The sequence below is a fragment of the Entelurus aequoreus genome, linkage group LG12, assembly GCF_033978785.1.
Source record: "Entelurus aequoreus isolate RoL-2023_Sb linkage group LG12, RoL_Eaeq_v1.1, whole genome shotgun sequence".
In the NCBI taxonomy this organism is placed as follows: Eukaryota; Metazoa; Chordata; class Actinopteri; order Syngnathiformes; family Syngnathidae; genus Entelurus; species Entelurus aequoreus.
Genome location: NC_084742.1, coordinates 65,860,861 through 65,878,360, shown reverse-complemented (window position 1 = coordinate 65,878,360; position 17,500 = coordinate 65,860,861). Strand labels below are relative to the sequence as shown.

Below are 17,500 nucleotides of genomic sequence, written 5' to 3'. Positions count from 1 at the left end.
CTGAACGTTTTTGGGTGAATTACTGAGGAATTTGTGAAACAAACAATACAAAACGAATGTCATTGTAAGTTAATGATACTTGCACGGACACTCGTAGACTTGTTAGCAAATTAGCTAATGCTAACGACGCTATGGTACGTACAAATATGCATGAACAACACTCCGAGTGAGTAAGAATAGTTTTAGTTGCGTTGCAAAACTCTCAAACGTCGCTTGGAGCTACGTATGGAGAATCCATGCGAGTAAAAACGCTATGGACAGCTAAAAAAGTGTTTTATTTTTTTTAAATTGGTCCAAAAGATGGCGCCGTAGCACAAACAATAAAACACCCAGTCAGTGTTTTGCTTGTTTGCTTGGTTTCTTTTTAAATTATTTTTATTACTGCCATCAGCGAAGAAAAACCCATATGTTAGCCACTCCGTCTTATAAGCCGCAGGGTTCAAAGCGTGGGAAAAAAAACTTACGGTCCGGAATTGACATTACATACAGTAGGAAGGGGATACATTCGGCCCCATTTGTCAGGGTTTACCTGACACATGAAACGGGACGAATTTGGGGCACGCGCGATCCACTGTAGAGTACCTTGAAATTTGTTTTTGTGGCAATCCCAACTTTGACCACGTGGCACTATCCATCATTTTCAGCAGACTGCATTGCAAAATGATTAACCCTCTTCCTCTCACGCGAGATCCACCCAGGAATGGGGCTCTATGAATCCCTTCCCTACTGTGAAAGCTTGTGGAACTAGATGAGTGTGTGAACGCTCCAATGCTGAAGTTGAAGTGAAATGCTGACAGAATGTAGTATGAATGTTGAAGAGTGAATTTCCAGGAAAACCGGAATTCTGTTTGGAACTTGGAAAAGTGTTAGTTGGATGAGTGGAATGTGTGAATGTTGGAATGGTTTGAATAGGTTGAAAAATGTGGGAAATGTGCAACTTGGAAAAATGTCCCATTTATTTCAATGGGAACTTCTGGAAATTTGGAAATTTTGTGAAAAGCGGAATGTTTTGGGAAAATGTCCTGAATGAGCTGAATTGGTTGGTGTTGGAATTGTTTAAATCGGTCAAGAAATGTTGAAGTAGTAAGAGTTTTTGAATTGAACAGGAATTCCTGGAAATGTGTTGAACGTGGAAAAATGGTTGTTTGATTTTCCAGGAGGAATTGAATGTGTTGAAGGTGGAATGGTTTGAATAGGTTGAAAAATGTGGGAAATGTGCAACTTGGAAAAATGTCCCATTCATGCCAATGGGAACTTCCTGGAAATTTGGGAATTTTGGGAAAAGCAGAATGTTTTGGGAAAATGTCCTGAATGAGCTGAATTGGTTGGTGTTGGAATTGTTTAAAACGGTCAAGAAATGCTGAAGTAGTAACAGTTTATGAATTGAACAGGAATTCCTGGAAATGTGTTGAACGTGGAAAAATGGTTGTTTGAGTTTCCAGGAGGAATTGAATGTGTTGAAGGTGGAATGGTTTGAATAGCTTGAAAAATGTGGGAAATGTGCAACTTGGAAAAATGTCCATTCATTTCAATGGGAACTTCCTGGAAATTTGGGAATTTGGGGAAAGGCAGAATGTTTTGGGAAATTGTCCTGAATGAGCTGAATTGGTTGGTGTTGGAATTGTTTAAATCGGTCAAGAAATGTTGAAGTAGTAACAGTTTTTGAATTGAACAGGAATTCCTGGAAATGTGTTGAACGTGGAAAAATGGTTGTTTGAGTTTCCAGGAGGAATTGAATGTGTTGAAGGTGGAATGGTTTGAATAGCTTGAAAAATGTGGAAATGGGCAACTTGGAAAAATGTCCCATTCATTTCAATGGGAACTTCCTGGAAATTTGGGAATTTTGGGAAAAGCAGAATGTTTTGGGGAAATGTCCTGAATGAGCTGAATTGGTTGGTGTTGGAATTGTTTAAATCGGTCAAGAAATGTTGAAGTAGTAACAGTTTTTGAATTGAACAGGAATTCCTGGAAATGTGTTGAACGTGGAAAATGGTTGTTTGAGTTTCCAGGAAGAATTGAATGTGTTGAAGGTGGAATGGTTTGAATAGCTTGAAAAATGTGGGAAATGTGCAACTTGGAAACATGTCCTATTCATTTCAAAGGGAACTTCCTGGAAATTTGGGAATTTTGGGAAAAGCGGAATGTTTTGGGAAAATGTCCTGAATGAGCTGAATTGGTTGGTGTTGGAATTGTTTAAATCGGTCAAGAAATGCTGAAGTAGTAACAGTTTTTTAATTGAACAGGAATTCCTGGAAATGTGTTGAACGTGGAAAAATGGTTGTTTGAGTTTCCAGGAGGAATTGAATGTGTTGAAGGTGGAATGGTTTGAATAGCTTGAAAAATGTGGGAAATGTGCAACTTGGAAACATGTCCTATTCATTTCAATGGGAACTTCCTGGAAATTTGGGAATTTTGGGAAAAGCGGAATGTTTTGGGAAAATGTCCTGAATGAGCTGAATTGGTTGGTGTTGGAATTGTTTAAATCGGTCAAGAAATGCTGAAGTAGTAACAGTTTTTGAATTGAACAGGAATTCCTGGAAATGTGTTGAACGTGGAAAAATGGTTGTTTGAGTTTCCAGGAGGAATTGAATGTGTTGAAGGTGGAATGGTTTGAATAGCTTGAAAAATGTGGGAAATGTGCAACTTGGAAAAATGTCCAATTCATTTCAATGGGAACTTCCTGGAAATTTGGGAATTTGGGGAAAAGCAGAATGTTTTGGGAAATTGTCCTGAATGAGCTGAATTGGTTGGTGTTGGAATTGTTTAAATCGGTCAAGAAATGCTGAAGTAGTAACAGTTTTTCAATTGAACAGGAATTCCTGGAAATTTGTTGAACGTGGATAAATGGTTGTTTGAATCTCCAGGATGGATTGAATGTGTGAAATGGTTTGAATCGGTTGAAAAACTTGGAAATTGTGGAAGTTTGAAAAATGGGTAATTCATTTTGAATGGGGAAAATGCCCCTGAAGGACTGGGAATTCTAAAAAAAAATCCGGGAATTTTTTTGTTATAAATGTTGAAAAGGAGCACACAATTCCTGGACAGGCTGAATATTTTAGAATTGGAACAGTTTGAATCGGATAAAAAATGTGGGAGTTGTGGAACTTTAAAAAATGTCCCATTAATTTCAATGGGAATTTCATGGAACTTTGGGAATTTCGGGAAAAGTGGAAATTATTTAGAAAATGCTAAAAAAAAATGTTGGATGTTCTGAATGATTGGTGTTGGAATTTTTCAAATCGGTAGAGAAATGTTGAAGTAGTAAAAAAATTTTATTGAGAAATGGTATAACGAAATTCCTGGAATTTTGGGAAAACCGGGAAATTTTCAAGTTTTTAAACCAACTTGTTTTTTTGTCCTGACTAAAAGGAAAGTTTTGACGGTGGGACGGTTGAAATGGGTTGAAAAATGTGTGAAGACTCATCGCACTAAAAAAGGTTGGAAATAAGGTTAGAAAAAAAACAGGAAATCCTGGAAATTTGTTGAATTTGAATATCCAGGATGGATTGAATGTGTGGAATGGTTTGAATTGGTTGAAAAATTTGGAAGTTTGAAAAATGGGTAATTCATTTTGAATGGGGAAAAATGTCCCTAAAAACTGGGAATTCTACGAAATCCGGGAATTTTTTTGTTATAAATGTTGAAAGGGAGCACATAATTCCTGAACAGGCTGAATATTTTGAAGTTGGAACGGTTTGAATCGGACAAAAAATGTGGGAGTTGTGGAACTTTGAAAAATGTCCCACTCTTTTCAATGGGAATTTCATGGAAAATTGGGAATTTCGGGAAAAGCGGGAATTTGTTTTTAAAATGCTAAAAAAAAGTTGAGCGTTCTGAATAGTTGGTGTTGGAATGTTTTAAATGGGTCAAGAAATGTTGAAGTAGTAACATTTTTAATTGAGAAATGGTAGTACGGGATTCCTGGAATTTTGGGAAAACCGGGAAATGTTCAAGTTTTTAAACCATCTTGTTTTTTTGTCCTGACTAAGAGGAAAGTTTTGACGGTGGGACGGTTGAAATGGGTTGAAAAATGTGAGATGACTCATCGTACTAAAAAAGGTTAGAAATAAGGTTAGAAAAAAACCAGGAAATCCTGGAAATTTGTTGAACGTGGAAAATTTCAGGGAAAGGGGGAATTTGTTTTGAAAATGCTAAAAAAATTGGAACATTCTGAATGGTTGGTGTTTGAATTTTTTAAATCGGTCGAGAAATGTTGAAGTAGTAACATGTTTTATTGAGAAATGGTATTACGGAATTCCTGGAATTTCGGAAAAATCGGGAAATTTAAGTTTTTAAACCAACTAAGAGGAAAGTTTTGACAGTGGAACGTTTGAAATGGGTTGAAAAATGTGAGAAGACTCATCAGACTAAAAAAGGTTGGAAATAAGGTTAGAAAAAAAAAATGGAATCCTGGAAATTTGTTGAATGTGGAAAAATGGTTGTTTGAATTTCCAGGGTGGATTGAATGTGTGGAATGGTTTGAATCGGTTGAAAAGTGTGGAATTTGTCAAAGTTTGAAAAATGGGTAATTCATTTTGAATGGGGAAAATGTCCCTTAAGGACTGGGAATTCTAAGAAATCCGGGAATTTTTTTTTTTATATAATTGTTGAAAAGGAGCACACAATTCCTGAACAGACTGAACATTTTGAAGTTGGAACGGTTTGAATGGGATGAAAAATGTGGGAGTTGTGAAACTTTGAAAAATGTCCCATTCTTGCTAATGTTAGCATGCTAACAGGTAACAAGTGTCACATACCAAGTTTTATGACTCTGGGGGAAATGGTTGCAAAATTAGCTCAAATAAAGTTAGCATGCTAATGCTAGCCTGCTCGCAAGCTAACAGGTAACAAGTGTCACACACCAAGTGTTATGACTCTGGGGGAACGGTTGCAAAACTAGCTAAAAAAAAGTTAGCATGCTAATGTTAGCATGCTAACAGGTAAAAAATGTCACATACCAAGTTTTATGACTCTGGGGAAAACGGTTGCAAAACTAGCTAAAAAAAGTTAGCATGGGCTCGCAAGCTAACAGGTAACAAGTGACACACACTAAGTTGTATGACTCTGGGGGAAACGGTTGCAAAACTAGCTAAAAAAAAAGTTAGCATGCTAACATTAGCATGCTAACTTTTTTTTAGCTCTGCACGGTAACGTGAGCATGATAACAGTTAGCTTGTGTCACATATCAAATTTTATGACTCTGGGGGGGAATCGGTTGCAAAACTATCTTAAAAATAAGTTAGCATGCTAACATTAGCATGCTAACTTTTTTTTTTAGCTCTCATGGTAACGTGAGCATGATAACAGTTAGCTTGTGTCACATACCAAGTTATATGACTCTGGGGGGGGGGGGAACGGTTGCAAAACTAGCTAAAAAAAAAGTTAGCATGCTAACATTAGCATGCTAACTTTTTTTTTAGCTCTGCACGGTAACGTGAGCATGATAACAGTTAGCTTGTGTCACATATCAAATTTTATGACTCTGGGGGGAATCGGTTGCAAAACTATCTTAAAATAAGTTAGCATGCTAACATTACCATGCTAACTTTTTTTTTTTAGCTCTGCATGGTAACGTGAGCATGATAACAGTTAGCTTGTGTCACATACCAAGTTATATGACTCTGGGGGGAATCGGTTGCAAAACTATCTTAAAAATAAGTTAGCATGCTAACATTAGCATGCTAACTTTTTTTTTAGCTCTGCATGGTAACGTGAGCATGATAACAGTTAGCTTGTGTCACATACCAAGTTATATGACTCTGGGGGGGAAACGGTTGCAAAACTATCTTAAAAATAAGTTAGCATGCTAACATTAGCATGCTAACTTTTTTTAGCTCTGCATGGTAACGTGAGCATGATAGCAGTTAGCTTGTGTCACATACCAAGTTTTATGACTCTGGGGGGGAAACGGTTGCAAAACTATCTTAAAAATAAGTTAGCATGCTAACATTAGCATGCTAACTTTTTTTTTTTTTTAGCTCTCATGGTAACGTGAGCATGATAACAGTTAGCTTGTGTCACATACCAAGTTATATGACTCTGGGGGGGGGGAAACAGTTGCAAAACTAGCTAAAAAAAAGTTAGCATGCTAACATTAGCATGCTAACTTTTTTTTAGCTCTGCATGGTAGCGTGAGCATGATAACAGTTAGCTTGTGTCACATACCAAGTTATATGACTCTGGGGGGGAAACGGTTGCAAAACTATCTTAAAAATAAGTTAGCATGCTAACATTACCATGCTAACTTTTTTTTTTTTTAGCTCTCATGGTAACGTGAGCATGATAACAGTTAGCTTGTGTCACATACCAAGTTATATGACTCTGGGGGGGAAACGGTTGCAAAACTAGCTAAAAAAAAGTTAGCATGCTAACATTAGCATGCTAACTCTTTTTTTTTTAGCTCTCATGGTAACGTGAGCATGATAACAGTTAGCTTGTGTCACATACCAAGTTATATGACTCTGGGGGGGGGGGAAACGGTTGCAAAACTAGCTAAAAAAAAGTTAGCATGCTAACATTAGCATGCTAACTTTTTTTTAGCTCTGCATGGTAACGTGAGCATGATAACAGTTAGCTTGTGTCACATACCAAGTTTTATGACTCTGGGGGGCAAACGGTTGCAAAACTATCTTAAAAATAAGTTAGCATGCTAACATTAGCATGCTAACTTTTTTTTTTTTAGCTCTCATGGTAACGTGAGCTTGTGTCACATACCAAGTTATATGACTCTGGGGGGGGGGAACGGTTGCAAAACTAGCTAAAAAAAAGTTAGCATGCTAACATTAGCATGCTAACTTTTTTTTAGCTCGCATGGTTATGTGCTGCTTGACACGGGTGAAGGATGCCTATAAAAATAGTATGATTTGCACAATAAAGGAGAATCTAATAATAAAGTCCGCCTCGTTAATCCACCGTATACTTTCAGTTTGCGCCATCGAAATCCCCAAAATTCCCACATCGGATTAGCTGCAGCCAATAAGTGGTGGGGGTGGAGTGGTGGGGGGTGGTGGAGACGTGCGGCGCGCCGTCTGTCGCACACTTTGATGAGGAGAAAAGGTGAAGCGAAAGGTGTCGGCGCACGGGGGAAATCTATTTCCAGGCGCGCGACCAAACCTCTCGGCGCGGCGGCGACGAGGGATGGGAGCGCGACTTTGACAGGCAATTATGACATTCTTTAATTAGCTCGTAAGCTACGCTATCTCTCTTAGCCAATTAGCACCCAACGCCGGGTTTGACGCTTCCCACCCGCGGTCGGAATTGAGAGTGCGGTATTCGCACATGGGGCGGGTGTTGTTGATTTTTTTTTTTTTTTTTTTTTATCCGACGATTTAAAAAAAAGTCATGTAAGACAGGAGGATCTTCATCTGGGAACAACCGTGAGATTTACACGGTGCGGCGCGGCAAAGACCGATTTCACGTGTTTTCGTGCAAGATGGCGCCAGATATCAGAGTTTTGATGAAGGTCGTGTAAATGCTAAATAAAAAGAGAATACAACAAATCCTTTTCAACTTATATTCAATTGAATAGACTGCAAAGACAAGATATTTCATGTTCAAGCTGCTAAACTTTGTTATTTTTTGCAAATATTAGCTCATTCGGAATTTGATGCCATGCGACGTGTTTCCAAAAAGCTGGCACAAGTGGCAAAAAGGACTGAGAAAAGTTGAGGGATGCTCGTCAAAGACTTATTTGGAACATCCCACAGGTGAACAGGCTAATTGGGAACAGGTGGGTGCCATGATTGGGTATAAAAGCAGCTTCCGTGAAATGCTCAGTCGTTCACAAACAAGGAGAGTCTGGAGAAATCAATGCCCGTCAGCGGCAAGGCTGAAAACCAACATTCAGGCGGTACTGGATCAAAAAGCCACGTCAGTGTGTAAAGGATATCACCACACTTCAGAAAACCACTGTCAGTAACTACAGTTGCTCGCTAACATCTGCAAGTGCAAGTTAAAACTCTACTATGAAAAGCCAAAGCCATTTATCAACAACACCCAGAAACGCTTCGCCAGGCCCCGAGCTCATCTAAGATGCAAAGTGGAATGCAAAGGCTCACCGCACTAAAAAAAAGGTTGGAAATAAGGTTAAGAAAACAACAGGAAATCCTGGAAATTTGTTGACCGAGGAAAAATGCCTGTTTGAATTTCCAGGATGGATTGAATGTGTGGAATGGTTTGAATCGGTTGAAAAATGTGGAAGTTGTGGAAGTTTGTGAAATGGATAATTCATTTTGAATGGGGAAAATGTCCCTAAAAACTGGGAATTCTAAGAAATCCGGGAATTTTTTACAATATAATTGTAGAAAAGGTGCACACAATACATGAACAGGCTGAATATTTTGGAATTGGAACGGTTTGAATCGGATAAAAAATGTGGGAGTTGTGGAACCTTGAAAAATGTCCCATTCTTTTCAATGGGAATTTCATGGAAAATTTTGAATTTCGGGAAAAGCGGGAATTTGTTTAGAAAATGCTAAAAAAAAAAAAAAAATGTTGGATGTTCTGAATGAGTTAAATGATTGGTGTTGGAAATTTTCAAATTGATCGAGAAATGTTGAAGTAGTAAAATTTTTTAATGAGAAATGGTGTTACGGAATTCCTGGAATTTTGGGAAAACCGGGAAATTTTCAAGTTTTCAAACCAACTTGTTTTTTTGTCCTGACTAAGAGGAAAGTTTTGACGGTTGAAATGGGTTGAAAAATGTGAGAAGACTCATCGCACTAAAAAAGGTTGGAAATAAGGTTAAGAAAACAACAGGAAATCCTGGAAATTTGTTGAACGATGAAAAATGCTTGTTTGAATTTCCAGGATGGATTGAATGTGTGGAATGGTTTGAATCGGTTGAAAAATGTGGAAGTTGTGGAAGTTTGTGAAATGGATAATTTAATCCAGTTCCCCATTCAAAATGGAATTCATTTTGAATGGGGAAAATGTCCCTAAAAACTGGGAATTCTAAGAAATCCGGGAATTTTTTAAAATATAATTGTTGAAAAGGAGCACACAATTCCTGAACATGCTGAATATTTTGGAATTGGAACGGTTTGAATCGGATAAAAAATGTGGGAGTTGTGGAACTTTGAAAAATGTCCCATTCTTTTCAATGGGAATTTGATGGAAATGTGGGAATTTCGGGAAAAGCGGGAATTTGTTTAGAAAATGCTAAAAAAAAATGTTGGATGTTCTGAATGAGTTAAATGGTTGGTGTTGGAAATTTTCAAATCGATCGAGAAATGTTGAAGTAGTACATTTTTTTAATGAGAAATGGTGTTACGGAATTCCTGGAATTTTGGGAAAACCGGGAAATTTTCAAGTTTTCAAACCAACTTGTTTTTTTGTCCTGACTAAGAGGAAAGTTTTGACGGTTGAAATGGGTTGAAAAATGTGAGAAGACTCATCGCACTAAAAAATGTTGGAAATAAGGTTAAGAAAACAACAGGAAATCCTGGAAATGTTTTAAACGATGAAAAATGCTTGTTTGAATTTCCAGGAATGATTGAATGTGTGGAATGGTTTGAATCGGTTGAAAAATGTGGAAGTTGTGGAAGTTTGTGAAATGGATAATTCATTTTGAATGGGGAAAATGTCCCTAAAACTGGGAATTCTAAGAAATCCGGGAATTTTTAAAAATATAATTGTTGAAAAGGGGCACACAATTCCTGAACATGCTGAATATTTTGGAATTGGAACGGTTTGAATCGGATAAAAAATGTGGGAGTTGTGGAACTTTGAAAAATGTCCCATTCTTTTCAATGGGAATTTGATGGAAATGTGGGAATTTCGGGAAAAGCGGGAATTTGTTTAGAAAATGCTAAAAAAAAATGTTGGATGTTCTGAATGAGTTAAATGGTTGGTGTTGGAAATTTTCAAATCGATCGAGAAATGTTGAAGTAGTAAAATTTTCTAATGAGAAATGGTGTTATGGAATTCCTGGAATTTTGGGAAAACCGGGAAATTTTCAAGTTTTCAAACCAACTTGTTTTTTTGTCCTGACTAAGAGGAAAGTTTTGACGGTTGAAATGGGTTGAAAAATGTGAGACGACTCATCGCACTAAAAAATGTTGGAAATAAGGTTAAGAAAACAACAGGAAATCCTGGAAATTTGTTGACCGAGGAAAAATGCTTGTTTGAATTTCCAGGATGGATTGAATGTGTGGAATGGTTTGAATCGGTTGAAAAATGTGGAAGTTGTGGAAGTTTGTGAAATGGATAATTCATTTTGAATGGGGAAAATGTCCCTAAAAACTGGGAATTCTAAGAAATCCGGGAATTTTTTACAATATAATTGTTGAAAAGGAGCACACAATTCCTGAAAATGCTGAATATTTTGGAATTGGAACGGTTTGAATCGGATAAAAAATTTGGGAGTTGTGGAACTTTGAAAAATGTCCCATTCTTTTCAATGGGAATTTCATGGAAAATTGGGAATTTCGGGAAAAGCGGGAATTTGTTTAGAAAATGCTAAAAAAAAAAATGTTGGATTTTCTGAATGAGTTAAATGGTTGGTGTTGAAAATTTTCAAATCGATCGAGAAATGTTGAAGTAGTAAACATTTTTAATGAGAAATTGTGTTACGGAATTCCTGGAATTTTGGTAAAACCGGGAAATTTTCAATCTTTCAAACCAACTTGTTTTTTTGTCCTGACTAAGAGGAAAGTTTTGACGGTTGAAATGGGTTGAAAAATGTGAGAAGACTCATCGCACAAAAAAATGTTGGAAATAAGGTTAAGAAAACAACAGGAAATCCTGGAAATTTATTGAACGATGAAAAATGCTTGTTTGAATTTCCAGGAATGATTGAATGTGTGGAATGGTTTGAATCGGTTGAAAAATGTGGAAGTTGTGGAAGTTTGTGAAATGGATAATTCATTTTGAATGGGAAAAATGTCCCTAAAAACTGGGAATTCTAAGAAATCCGGGAATTTTTTAAAATATAATTGTTGAAAAGGAGCACACAATTCCTGAACATGCTGAATATTTTGGAATTGGAACGGTGTGAATTGGATAAAAAATGTGTGAGTTGTGAAACTTTGAAAAATGTCCCATTTTTTTCAATGGGAATTTCATGGAAAATTGGGAATTTCGGGAAAAGCGGGAATTTGTTTAGAAAATGCTAAAAAAAAAAATGTTGGATGTTCTGAATGAGTTAAATGGTTGGTGTTGGAAATTTTCAAATCGATCGAGAGATGTTGAAGTAGTAAAATGTTCTAATGAGAAATGGTGTTACGGAATTCCTGGAATTTTGGGAAAACCGGGAAATTTTCATGTTTTCAAACCAACTTGTTTTTTTGTCCTGACTAAGAGGAAAGTTTTGACGGTTGAAATGGGTTGAAAATTGTGAGAAGACTCATCGCACTAAAAAATGTTGGAAATAAGGTTAAGAAAACAACAGGAAATCCTGGAAATTTGTTGAACGATGAAAAATGCTTGTTTGAATTTCCAGGATGGATTGAATGTGTGGAATGGTTTGAATCGGTTGAAAAATTTGGAAGTTGTGGAAGTTTGTGAAATGGATAATTCATTTTGAATGGGGAAAATGTCCCTAAAAACTGGGAATTCTAAGAAATCCGGGAATTTTTAAAAATATAATTGTTGAAAAGGAGCACACAATTCCTGGACATGCTGAATATTTTGGAATTGGAACGGTTTGAATCGGATAAAAAATGTGGGAGTTGTGTAACTTTGAAAAATGTCCCATTCTTTTCAATGGGAATTTCATGGAAAATTGGGAATTTCGGGAAAAGCGGGAATTTGTTTAGAAAATGCTAAAAAAAAAAAAAAAAAAAAATGTTGGATGTTCTGAATGAGTTAAATGGTTGGTGTTGGAAATTTTCAAATCGATCGAGAAATGTTGAAGTAGTAAAATTTTCTAATGAGAAATGGTGTTACGGAATTCCTGGAATTTTGGGAAAACCGGGAAATTTTCAAGTTTTCAAACCAACTTGTTTTTTTGTCCTGACTAAGAGGAAAGTTTTGACGGTTGAAATGGGTTGAAAAATGTGAGAAGACTCATCGCACTAAAAAATGTTGGAAATAAGGTTAAGAAAACAACAGGAAATCCTGGAAATTTGTTAAACGATGAAAAATGCTTGTTTGAATTTCCAGGAATGATTGAATGTGTGGAATGGTTTGAATCGGTTAAAAAAATGTGGAAGTTGTGGAAGTTTGTGAAATGGATAATTCATTTTGAATGGGGAAAATGTCCCTAAAACTGGGAATTCTAAGAAATCCGGGAATTTTTTAAAATATAATTGTTGAAAAGTAGCACACAATTCCTGAACATGCTGAATATTTTGGAATTGGAACGGTTTGAATCGGATAAAAAATGTGGGAGTTGTGGAACTTTGAAAAATGTCCCATTCTTTTCAATGGGAATTTCATGGAAAATTGGGAATTTCGGGAAAAGCGGAAATTTGTTTAGAAAATGCTAAAAAAAAAAAAAAATGTTGGATGTTCTGAATGAGTTAAATGATTGGTGTTGGAAATTTTCAAATTGATCGAGAAATGTTGAAGTAGTAAAAAATTTTAATGAGAAATGGTGTTACGGAATTCCTGGAATTTTGGGAAAACCGGGAAATTTTCAAGTTTTCAAACCAACTTGTTTTTTTGTCCTGACTAAGAGGAAAGTTTTGACGGTTGAAATGGTTTGAAAAATGTGAGAAGACTCATCGCACTAAAAAAGGTTGGAAATAAGGTTAAGAAAACAACAGGAAATACTGGAAATTTGTTGAACGATGAAAAATGCTTGTTTGAATTTCCAGGATGGATTGAATGTGTGGAATGGTTTGAATCGGTTGAAAAATGTGGAAGTTGTGGAAGTTTGTGAAATGGATAATTCATTTTGAATGGGGAAATGTCCCTAAAAACTGGGAATTTTAAGAAATCCGGGAATTTTTTACAATATAATTGTAGAAAAAATGCACACAATACATGAACAGGCTGAATATTTTGGAATTGGAATGGTTTGAATCGGATAAAAAATGTGGGAGTTGTGTAACTTTGAAAAATGTCCCATTCTTTTCAATGGGAATTTCATGGAAAATTAGGAATTTCGGGAAAAGCGGGAATTTGTTTAGAAAATGCTAAAAAAAAAAAAAAAAAAAATGTTGGATGTTCTGAATGAGTTAAATGGTTGGTGTTGGAAATTTTCAAATCGATCGAGAAATGTTGAAGTAGTAAAATTTTCTAATGAGAAATGGTGTTACAGAATTCCTGGAATTTTGGGAAAACCGGGAAATTTTCAATTTTTCAAACCAACTTGTTTTTTTGTCCTGACTAAGAGGAAAGTTTTGACGGTTGAAATGGGTTGAAAAATGTGAGAAGACTCATCGCACAAAAAAATGTTGGAAATAAGGTTAAGAAAACAACAGGAAATCCTGGAAATTTGTTGAACGATGAAAAATGCTTGTTTGAATTTCCAGGATGGATTGAATGTGTGGAATGGTTTGAATCGGTTGAAAAATGTGGAAGTTGTGGAAGTTTGTGAAATGGATCATTCATTTTGAATGGGAAAAATGTCCCTAAAAACTGGGAATTCTAAGAAATCCGGGAATTTTTTAAAATATAATTGTTGAAAAGTAGCACACAATTCCTGAACATGCTGAATATTTTGGAATTGGAACGGTTTGAATCGGATAAAAAATGTGGGAGTTGTGGAACTTTGAAAAATGTCCCATTCTTTTCAATGGGAATTTCATGGAAAATTGGGAATTTCGGGAAAAGCGGGAATTTGTTTAGAAAATGCTAAAAAAAAATAAAAAAAAATGTTGGATGTTCTGAATAAGTTAAATGGTTGGTGTTGGAAATTTTCAAATCGATCGAGAAATGTTGAAGTAGTAAAATTTTCTAATGAGAAATGGTGTTATGGAATTCCTGGAATTTTGGGAAAACCGGGAAATTTTCAAGTTTTCAAACCAACTTGTTTTTTTGTCCTGACTAAGAGGAAAGTTTTGACGGTTGAAATGGGTTGAAAAATGTGAGAAGACTCATCGCACTAAAAAATGTTGGAAATAAGGTTAAGAAAACAACAGGAAATCCTGGAAATTTGTTGAACGATGAAAAATGCTTGTTTGAATTTCCAGGAATGATTGAATGTGTGGAATGGTTTGAATCGGTTGAAAAATGTGGAAGTTGTGGAAGTTTGTGAAATGGATCATTCATTTTGAATGGGGAAAATGTCCCTAAAACTGGGAATTCTAAGAAATCCGGGAATTTTTTAATATATAATTGTTGAAAAGGAGCACACAATTCCTGAACATGCTGAATATTTTGGAATTGGAACGGTTTGAATCGGATAAAAAATTTGGGAGTTGTGAAACTTTGAAAAATGTCCCATTCTTTTCAATGGGAATTTCATGGAAAATTGGGAATTTCGGGAAAAGCGGAAATTTGTTTAGAAAATGCTAAAAAAAAAAAAAAGGTTGGATGTTCTGAATGAGTTAAATGGTTGGTGTTGGAAATTTTCAAATCGATCGAGAAATGTTGAAGTAGAATTTTTTTTTAATGAGAAATGGTGTTACGGAATCCCTGGAATTTTGGGAAAACCGGGAAATTTTCAAGTTTTCAAACCAACTTGTTTTTTTGTCCTGACTAAGAGGAAAGTTTTGACGGTTGAAATGGGTTGAAAAATGTGAGAAGACTCATCGCACTAAAAAATGTTGGAAATAAGGTTAAGAAAACAACAGGAAATCCTGGAAATTTGTTGAACGATGAAAAATGCTTGTTTGAATTTCCAGGATGGATTGAATGTGTGGAATGGTTTGAATCGGTTGAAAAATTTGGAAGTTGTGGAAGTTTGTGAAATGGATAATTCATTTTGAATGGGGAAAATGTCCCTAAAAACTGGGAATTCTAAGAAATCCGGGAATTTTTAAAAATATAATTGTTGAAAAGGAGCACACAATTCCTGGACATGCTGAATATTTTGGAATTGGAACGGTTTGAATCGGATAAAAAATGTGGGAGTTGTGTAACTTTGAAAAATGTCCCATTCTTTTCAATGGGAATTTCATGGAAAATTGGGAATTTCGGGAAAAGCGGGAATTTGTTTAGAAAATGCTAAAAAAAAAAAAAAAAAAAATGTTGGATGTTCTGAATGAGTTAAATGGTTGGTGTTGGAAATTTTCAAATCGATCGAGAAATGTTGAAGTAGTAAAATTTTCTAATGAGAAATGGTGTTACGGAATTCCTGGAATTTTGGGAAAACCGGGAAATTTTCAAGTTTTCAAACCAACTTGTTTTTTTGTCCTGACTAAGAGGAAAGTTTTGACGGTTGAAATGGGTTGAAAAATGTGAGAAGACTCATCGCACTAAAAAATGTTGGAAATAAGGTTAAGAAAACAACAGGAAATCCTGGAAATTTGTTAAACGATGAAAAATGCTTGTTTGAATTTCCAGGAATGATTGAATGTGTGGAATGGTTTGAATCGGTTAAAAAAATGTGGAAGTTGTGGAAGTTTGTGAAATGGATAATTCATTTTGAATGGGGAAAATGTCCCTAAAACTGGGAATTCTAAGAAATCCGGGAATTTTTTAAAATATAATTGTTGAAAAGTAGCACACAATTCCTGAACATGCTGAATATTTTGGAATTGGAACGGTTTGAATCGGATAAAAAATGTGGGAGTTGTGGAACTTTGAAAAATGTCCCATTCTTTTCAATGGGAATTTCATGGAAAATTGGGAATTTCGGGAAAAGCGGAAATTTGTTTAGAAAATGCTAAAAAAAAAAAAAAAATGTTGGATGTTCTGAATGAGTTAAATGATTGGTGTTGGAAATTTTCAAATTGATCGAGAAATGTTGAAGTAGTAAAAAATTTTAATGAGAAATGGTGTTACGGAATTCCTGGAATTTTGGGAAAACCGGGAAATTTTCAAGTTTTCAAACCAACTTGTTTTTTTGTCCTGACTAAGAGGAAAGTTTTGACGGTTGAAATGGGTTGAAAAATGTGAGAAGACTCATCGCACTAAAAAAGGTTGGAAATAAGGTTAAGAAAACAACAGGAAATACTGGAAATTTGTTGAACAATGAAAAATGCTTGTTTGAATTTCCAGGATGGATTGAATGTGTGGAATGGTTTGAATCGGTTGAAAAATGTGGAAGTTGTGGAAGTTTGTGAAATGGATAATTCATTTTGAATGGGGAAATGTCCCTAAAAACTGGGAATTTTAAGAAATCCGGGAATTTTTTACAATATAATTGTAGAAAAAATGCACACAATACATGAACAGGCTGAATATTTTGGAATTGGAATGGTTTGAATCGGATAAAAAATGTGGGAGTTGTGTAACTTTGAAAAATGTCCCATTCTTTTCAATGGGAATTTCATGGAAAATTAGGAATTTCGGGAAAAGCGGGAATTTGTTTAGAAAATGCTAAAAAAAAAAAAAAAAAAAATGTTGGATGTTCTGAATGAGTTAAATGTTGGTGTTGGAAATTTTCAAATCGATCGAGAAATGTTGAAGTAGTAAAATTTTCTAATGAGAAATGGTGTTACAGAATTCCTGGAATTTTGGGAAAACCGGGAAATTTTCAATTTTTCAAACCAACTTGTTTTTTTGTCCTGACTAAGAGGAAAGTTTTGACGGTTGAAATGGGTTGAAAAATGTGAGAAGACTCATCGCACAAAAAAATGTTGGAAATAAGGTTAAGAAAACAACAGGAAATCCTGGAAATTTGTTGAACGATGAAAAATGCTTGTTTGAATTTCCAGGATGGATTGAATGTGTGGAATGGTTTGAATCGGTTGAAAAATGTGGAAGTTGTGGAAGTTTGTGAAATGGATCATTCATTTTGAATGGGAAAAATGTCCCTAAAAACTGGGAATTCTAAGAAATCCGGGAATTTTTTAAAATATAATTGTTGAAAAGTAGCACACAATTCCTGAACATGCTGAATATTTTGGAATTGGAACGGTTTGAATCGGATAAAAAATGTGGGAGTTGTGGAACTTTGAAAAATGTCCCATTCTTTTCAATGGGAATTTCATGGAAAATTGGGAATTTCGGGAAAAGCGGGAATTTGTTTAGAAAATGCTAAAAAAAAATAAAAAAAAATGTTGGATGTTCTGAATAAGTTAAATGGTTGGTGTTGGAAATTTTCAAATCGATCGAGAAATGTTGAAGTAGTAAAATTTTCTAATGAGAAATGGTGTTATGGAATTCCTGGAATTTTGGGAAAACCGGGAAATTTTCATGTTTTCAAACCAACTTGTTTTTTTGTCCTGACTAAGAGGAAAGTTTTGACGGTTGAAATGGGTTGAAAAATGTGAGAAGACTCATCGCACTAAAAAATGTTGGAAATAAGGTTAAGAAAACAACAGGAAATCCTGGAAATTTGTTGAACGATGAAAAATGCTTGTTTGAATTTCCAGGAATGATTGAATGTGTGGAATGGTTTGAATCGGTTGAAAAATGTGGAAGTTGTGGAAGTTTGTGAAATGGATCATTCATTTTGAATGGGGAAAATGTCCCTAAAACTGGGAATTCTAAGAAATCCGGGAAT

At 35.5% G+C, this 17,500-nt stretch overlaps 1 protein-coding gene across 1 annotated transcript in view; it reads right to left on the bottom strand.

Annotated features, from left to right (window-relative positions):
- LOC133662458 (chemokine-like protein TAFA-2) overlaps positions 1-17,500 on the bottom strand; it is a 179,482-nt gene that overhangs the window by 70,193 nt on the left and 91,789 nt on the right. The window lies entirely within an intron of this gene.